At 39.4% G+C, this 7,285-nt stretch overlaps 1 long non-coding RNA gene across 2 annotated transcripts; it reads right to left on the bottom strand.

Annotated features, from left to right (window-relative positions):
* Positions 1–757: 757 nt before the first annotated feature.
* On the bottom strand, positions 758–2,829 carry LOC111975540 (uncharacterized). 2 transcript variants are annotated; one of them, XR_002878851.2, is made up of 3 exons: positions 2,784–2,829; positions 989–1,104; positions 758–844 (listed from the first exon to the last, which is right to left on the bottom strand). It is a non-coding gene; the product is annotated as an uncharacterized lncRNA (long non-coding RNA). The 2 variants fall into 2 exon arrangements; XR_002878852.2 differs by lacking the exon at positions 2,784–2,829 and adding an exon at positions 2,569–2,685.
* Between the last annotated feature and the right edge of the window lie 4,456 nt (positions 2,830–7,285).

Here is a 7,285-nt window from a genome sequence, read left to right as displayed (position 1 = left end):
AGAACTGGTAAGCTAACTCCCTTATATCTTATTTTCATCTATTTTCTATCTTCCAAAATCTCCTGCTTAGATCAGCCAACCACAACATGCTCATGTGGTTTCCTATGTACACTACCATTCAAAAGTTTGGGGTCACTTAGAAATTTCCTAAGTGAAGGCTATTCCAGAAATGAAGGCTATTCTATGCGAGAAATTGCCAAGAAACTGAAGATCTTGTACAGCGCAAACTGGCTCTGACCAGAATAGAAAGAGGAGTGGGAGGCCCCGGTGCACAACTGAGCAAGAGGACAAGTACATTAGTGTCTAGTTTGAGAAACAGACGCCTCACAAGTCCTCAACTGGCAGCTTCATTAAATAGTACCCGCAAAACACCAGTCTCAAYGTCAACAGTGAAGAGGCGACTCCGGGATGCTGGCCTTCTAGGCAGMGTTGCAACAAAAAAGCCACATCTCAGACTAGCCAATAAAAATAAAAGATTGAGATGGGCAGAGGAACTCTGCCTAGAAGGCCAGTATCCCGGAGTCGCCTCTTCACTGTTGACATTGAGACTGGTGTTTTGTGGTGAGGAACGCATGGAGACGTCAAAGTGTGTTTCAAAAATCGTCAAAGAGTAATTATTTTAACTTAAAGCATTTAATAAAGACATTTATAGAACAATATTATGAGGAACGGGAATGAGAGGGCTACTTACTGTACACAGTTGGGAAGGGATCACAGCAGTGATTGAATGAGGGTATGAGGCATGAGTTGCTGTACACAGTTGGGAAGGGATCACAGCAGTGATTGAATGAGGGTATGAGGCATGAGTTGGTGTTCAGAGGCTTGACTTCAATGCAGGATTTGACTGGGAAGACAAACAATAACACTACACAGTTAGACAAAAGACCTAAGAATGAGTWAGTCCAAGCAAGGAGTAAAATCTTTGATGTGCAATAATATGATTGTGTTTGTGTATGTGAATGACTTGAAAATGAGTTGGGGTACTCACAGTGCTTAGAGAGGAAACATAAAATGTGCCAGTGAATGATCAGGCACATGAGGCGTGGATTCAGTTCATGGCAGGAGAGAGTTGACAATGGTAGTGGAGYGGAGCTGTCATCACCTCTTAATCAGGGAACAGCTCAACTAAGTTAAACACAGACTCTCGCCCACTTGACACATCAAAGTAGCCCAATAAATGTTCCAGAATAAAGCCCTGATCATCCACATAACTGACGATAACTGACAAATGCAAGCAGACTGGTGGCACCATAGGTCCCAGAGTGGAAGGGGCAATTTTTATCACCTCGGCCCAAGAGTTTTTCCTTATCTGTTAACCTAACCAGGAAAACTCTGGACCCTATAAGGTATGACAGTGATTAATCAGTTGTAAAAAGGTTTTATAAGAGSTATGATGGAATTTGTTTTTCCTAATCAGGTCACATGGTTTTAAACTGGAAAAAACTCCTGGCTGTCAGGACCCGGTGCGAGAAACAGTCACTAATAATCATCAGAACCCAGAAGATGAGGCAGACACAGCAGTACTAGAGATGGTGGTTTAATTAAAGAACAAAATCTTCAGGCAAAGAAACTAAATCCACAATGTCCAAAAATAACGCCAAGAGGCACAAAAATAGAAATCCTCCAAAAATACAAAAGAAACTCCACAAAGTGGTAAAAAACAGCAGGGAAAAAACAAACCTCAAAAGACTACTCAAATAATACACAAGAACTAAACCAGAGAACCTCTGGAAAATCCAACAAGAGAAATATCTGTATAAAACAAGGCTGGGGCTGGGTGCTAACTTACAAACACTGAGCAAGGAACTGAGGAACACACAGGGTTTAAATACTAACAAGGGAATGACCTACAGGTGCAAACAATAATTAGAGCAAGAAAAACAAAAGGTACAAAAAAGGTGCAATGGGGACATCTAGTGACCAAAACCCGAACAGTCTTGGCCAAAACCTGACACTGGCTCTGAATGTTTGCATCATGCAGGCCTACTGTATGCAACTGTAGGCCTTATAAAACATGTACTCACATCTGTCATCACTATCAAATTGATGGATTAATTCCAGTTAATAACTTTAGATTGAAAACGTATAGGCAGCATAGCCAGCCSAATTTTTATCACATTTTCTCCTGACATACAAATTGACTAGAAATACATAACGTTACCAATTAGTTACCCTGACCAAATGGACAGCGCACATAGGCTGTATGCAGTAGCCTACAGTAGATCAGACGGAAAGATTGTCTCGTTTTCATCCCATACAGCATGTTAGATGTCTAATGTTTATGTCTAGCCTAGGCTGCTACAACATTTATGTAACGAGCTTTTTCTTGTGTCTGTCCGGTGTGGTTATGTGTTATCATCTTTGCTAAATAAATACCGGAGCAAAGTGGAAAGTCTACTTGAGTCCAGTTACGCGCGGAAAATGCGCTGCGTCAACCTCTTTAATCTAACTATTAATGGATGATGCGGTGGAAGCAATCAAATCATTCTGAATTGATTTCTACATCCCAGAAAAGACAGTAGAGCGTTCCATATGTTCAGCGAGTAAAGCATCGTAACGTGCAWTTACCGCTTGTTAACGGAACTTTCCMTCTCTYCGTGTCCTCTAAAAGCCAGTTCTTGCATGCCCCAAAACGCAGGGGTGTCGATCCAGTCAAAAGTTTGGACACACCTACTCATTCAAGGGTTTTTCTTCTTMTTATTTTTTTAAATTGTAGAATAACAGTGAAGACATCAACACTATGAAATAACACACATGGAATCATGTAGTAACCAAAAAATKACCTTTGATAGCAGTTGGTATTGAACGCCCTCCCCKTTTCATCCTTCTTCATGAAACTGATCTCAGGCAGAGGTCGACGTTCGGTTTTAAATCGCACTTTTTCCGTGWACCCAAGAGAATGAAATATGTTCTTCAACAAAAAGTCWAAGAAATTTGTGGTAGTGTTTGCGGCGAAAACTGCACACTCGAGCTGGTAACTGAAGYTAGCAAGGCAAATTGAAATAAATTACACTAACTGGACACAAAAATAAAGTTACAAACCAAGAAAACTATTTATAATCTACATCCTCCGTCTCCTGTCATTTGTATAAACGAATTTGAATAATATCAACAAAAAAATGCTCAACTATCACTTTTCAATCTCTATCCAATAATGTCAACAACTCACCAAGCTTCTCAACACATACGTTTGACCTCGGCCACCTTTCTGTCCATCTGAGGTTTGACAGTCACACACTGAATACAAACACACGTTTGCGCAAGGCACACGTTGATTACAAACGTATTTCATTTTTGAAGATCGTAATACGTAATAAGTGGTATAAGCAGATGTGTTGTAACACTGTTTGCTTCATGCTATATTTGAGACAAGCTACTGATATTGTTGCAGTGAACAACAGACTTGTTATGTATGTCATGTACTGTTAAAATTGTGTTGATAAATGTTATAACTTTGTAATTATATTATTTCATTGAGCATATATATATATATATATATATATACACATACACACAGACACAGTTACTGCTTATCCTGATTTATAATGCTATTTACTTTCCTCATGAGAATGGAGACAGACTATACCATATTGGTACCATATACCATAAGCTGAATGTGCTTTATACTTTAAGTTATGCCAGCTCCAGTAAAGAGATCAGAGACTCGGGTGACTTCTACGTCATCTTTACTAAACAACATAAACTATTAACAATTGAAACAATTAACACAGCAGACAAAAACAAGGTTTGACCACTCCTGAAAAATGGCTTCACTCCTGCTCCTCAAGAGGCAAAGACAGTCATTTCCTTGTTGTCAACTTCCTCCACATAGAACATCTCATAATCTCTAACTGGAACGAGAACATGAATGGTTCCTTGAGGAGAATATTTTCCTCTTCATTCAGGCCATCATACAACCGTAGTTCTTTAAGGGTTGTAATGCGGTCTTCCCCGTCCATCCCAATTACACTTGGGAGGGAAACAGTGCCTTTAAATGKTTGGCGTTCGCACCACCTTGCTGCCTCTAGGGTGTCCCTTAGAAGAACATCTGCTTCCTTGAAGAAAAAGGAAGAATAAATATTAGGAGTAGTGCCTCATTGGGTGATCAAGTCAAATTACACCCCACTTTCACAATACCACCATGCAAACAAAAGCCACTATTACTAAAGGGGTTTTCAGTGATATCTATAACTACTCAACAAGTCATCACAACTATTATATCTTGCCATGCATCAAGCCTTCAGTATTACACACAGTCAGATACATTTACACAGTTCACATCTCCCAGTTTCACATGCATCAAGCCTTCAGTATTACACACAGTAGACACATACACAGTTCACATCTCCAGTTCACCATGCATCAAGCTTCAGTATTACACACCAGTAGACTACATACACAGTTCACATCTCCAGTTCACCATGCATCAAGCCTTCAGTATTACACACAGTAGACTACATACACAGTTCACATCTCCAGTTCACCATGCATCAAGCCTTCAGTATTACACACAGTAGACTACATACAGTTCACCTCCAGTTCACCATGCATCAAGCCTTCAGTATTACACACAGTAGACTACATACACAGTTCACATCTCCCAGTTCACCATGCATCAAGCCTTCAGTATTATCACAGAGAGACTACATACACAGTTCACAGCTCCAGTTCGCCGTGCATTTTGTTTCAGTATCGTTCTAGAAACAAAACAGATTGTGTCATTAAGTAATGTAAGGAACCTCTAGGTTGTGTGTAGAAGAATGCACCTTACTTTAGCTAATAGCCTATACAGTACCTGATCCTGCAGAGCTGGATGCTGATGTGACATGCTGTGACTTCTTGGGGGACGTCTTCTACATCATACTGAAATATATTGGAGGGGGGGCTTAAGTCTTTAAACATCGGTTTAGACTATACACTCATCAATGAGAGGCGGGGGTTTAAGACTATACCACTCATCAAATGAGAGCGGAGTTTAAGTCTTTAAACATTGGTTTAAGACTATACCTGTCACGTTCCTGACCTTGTTTTCCTTTTGTATAGTTGTGTTTAGTGGGTCAGGACGTGAGCTGGGTGGGCAGTCTGTGTTGTTTGTTCTATGTTAAGTGTCAGTGTTAATTGACYTTGTATGGCTCTCAATCAGAGGCAGGTGTTTGACGTTTTCCTCTGATTGAGAACCATATATAGGTAGGTCGTTTCACATTGTCTGTTGTGGGTGGTTGTCTTCCGTGTCTGTATGTCTACCACACGGGACTGTTTCGTTYGTCGTTCGTGTATGTAGTCTGTTCCTGTTCGTGCGTTCTTCGTAGTTTGTAAGTTCTCAAGTCAGGTCTGTCTACATCGTTTATTTGTTTTGTTTGTTAAAGTGTTTTCGTGTTTTCGTCTTACTTTATTAAACTTAATTATGTCATATAACAACGCTGCGCTTTGGTCCAATCCCTACTCCTCCTCTTCAGACGAAGAGGAGGAGAACGACCGTTACAATACCACTCATCAAATGAGAGCGGGGTTTAAGTCTTTAAACATTGGTTTAAGACTATACCACTCATCAAATGAGAGGGGGGCTTAAGTCTTTAAACAGTGGTTTAAGACTATACCACTCATCAAATGAGAGCGGGGTTTAAGTCTTTAAACATTGGTTTAAGACTATACCACTCATCATATGAGAGGGGGGGTTTAAGTCTTTAAACATTGGTTTAAGACTATACCACTCATCATATGACACCTACCTGTAGTGTGTTTTGTTTTCGCCGCTTTTTTCGATCTTTCAACATCTCTTCTTCAGACCTTACTGAGGGAATGACATACATTCAATATGAACATATATTCAGGTCAGTCTGGCTACAGTGAAACAAGTGATTTTAAGGATGCAAATGAAAAGTTTTTATATTGTTCAAGACTTACGGCATAGGAAAGTTCTGCAGGAGAACTAGGCACCACCATCACCCAATTTGCTGCATGTTTTCTTTTGAAAAAGAAAATCACACAATCAGATGAGTATCCAAAAAACATTATATCCACTAGTGATGAGAATTTCATAATTTATACATACCTCTGTGAAATCACACGATGCTTCCATTGCAATGTACAGAGCGTACTGAAAGTTAAGAAATAGTAGGTTGTTAAGTTTGATAGTTATGATAACAACAATAATGATAATAGTAAATAATAATAATACCACCCCCCCAGGAATATATTTCAGGATGTAGAAGACCCCCCCCCAAGAAGTCACAGCATGTCACATCAGCATCCAGCTCTGCAGGAGTTTGATGTATAAATTAGTAGGAAATAGGTCCCAAAAAGTGTCAATAATAATAATAAACAAGAAAAAGTATGAGCGATAACAAGTGTGCTTTACATGCTGCAAGCACAGAAACAATAACTTTTCATGTAATAGCAGAAAATAGGACTAATATAATATACTAAATAACCAGCATCTTACCATCAAAACAAACACACCACAGTTGTTTGAGAAACTTTGCGTTGGTAGGCCCTGTGGTGTGAACAAGGGTCGATGTTCAATAAAGGAATGACAATCAAATGGTACAATTCCGTGGAATCATTTTAAGGAATATCTAACCTGAACATCATCTACAACAAAAGTCCTCCAAGGTCCTGGGGACAAGATTAGAGCAATGTTTCTGTGAACACAGTGTATGTGAAAGTAAAGAAAAAGTTAAACAGCATTTTATACTCCAGCATGCATAACAGTTTTNGACAAGATTAGAGCAATGTTTCTGTGAACACAGTGTATGTGAAAGTAAAGAAAAAGTTAAACAGCATTTTATACTCCAGCATGCATAACAGTTTTGAACACAGTTGGAACTGAATTAGCCCAAGTATTTTTCACAACATGTATGGGTGTTGCTGGACCAGAAAATGTATTTTCGACTGCAAACACACCATACCTCACATCAATGCACTCACATGCCAATGATCTTTCCTTGGACATTGTTAATAAGCAATGTGTATGCTTTCTTCGTAAACAATGCCTCTTCTTGACTTGCCACGTATGTTGGGACCAGGTGATTTCATTATTGTATATATTATGTGTAGGCTGTGTAGACTTGCTGTGTAACTGGGAATGGCATCAACTATACACACTTAGAGTCAGCCAACCACAACAAGGCATACATTGAAGAAACACAGAAAATCAACGATCAAATCGATTACATAACGGTACATGTAAACCTAGGCTTACTGCTCAAGTAGGCAAATTTGTCCAAATAAGATTCCCTCATTGTGAGCAATTAGCTAGCTCACTTGAAAATGGGTGCTRATTAAC

The sequence above is a fragment of the Salvelinus sp. IW2-2015 genome, linkage group LG16 (genome assembly GCF_002910315.2).
Source record: "Salvelinus sp. IW2-2015 linkage group LG16, ASM291031v2, whole genome shotgun sequence".
NCBI lineage: Eukaryota > Metazoa > Chordata > Actinopteri > Salmoniformes > Salmonidae > Salvelinus > Salvelinus sp. IW2-2015.
The sequence above is the reverse complement of the archived record's forward strand: the minus strand, read 5'-3'. Positions and strand labels throughout refer to the sequence as shown.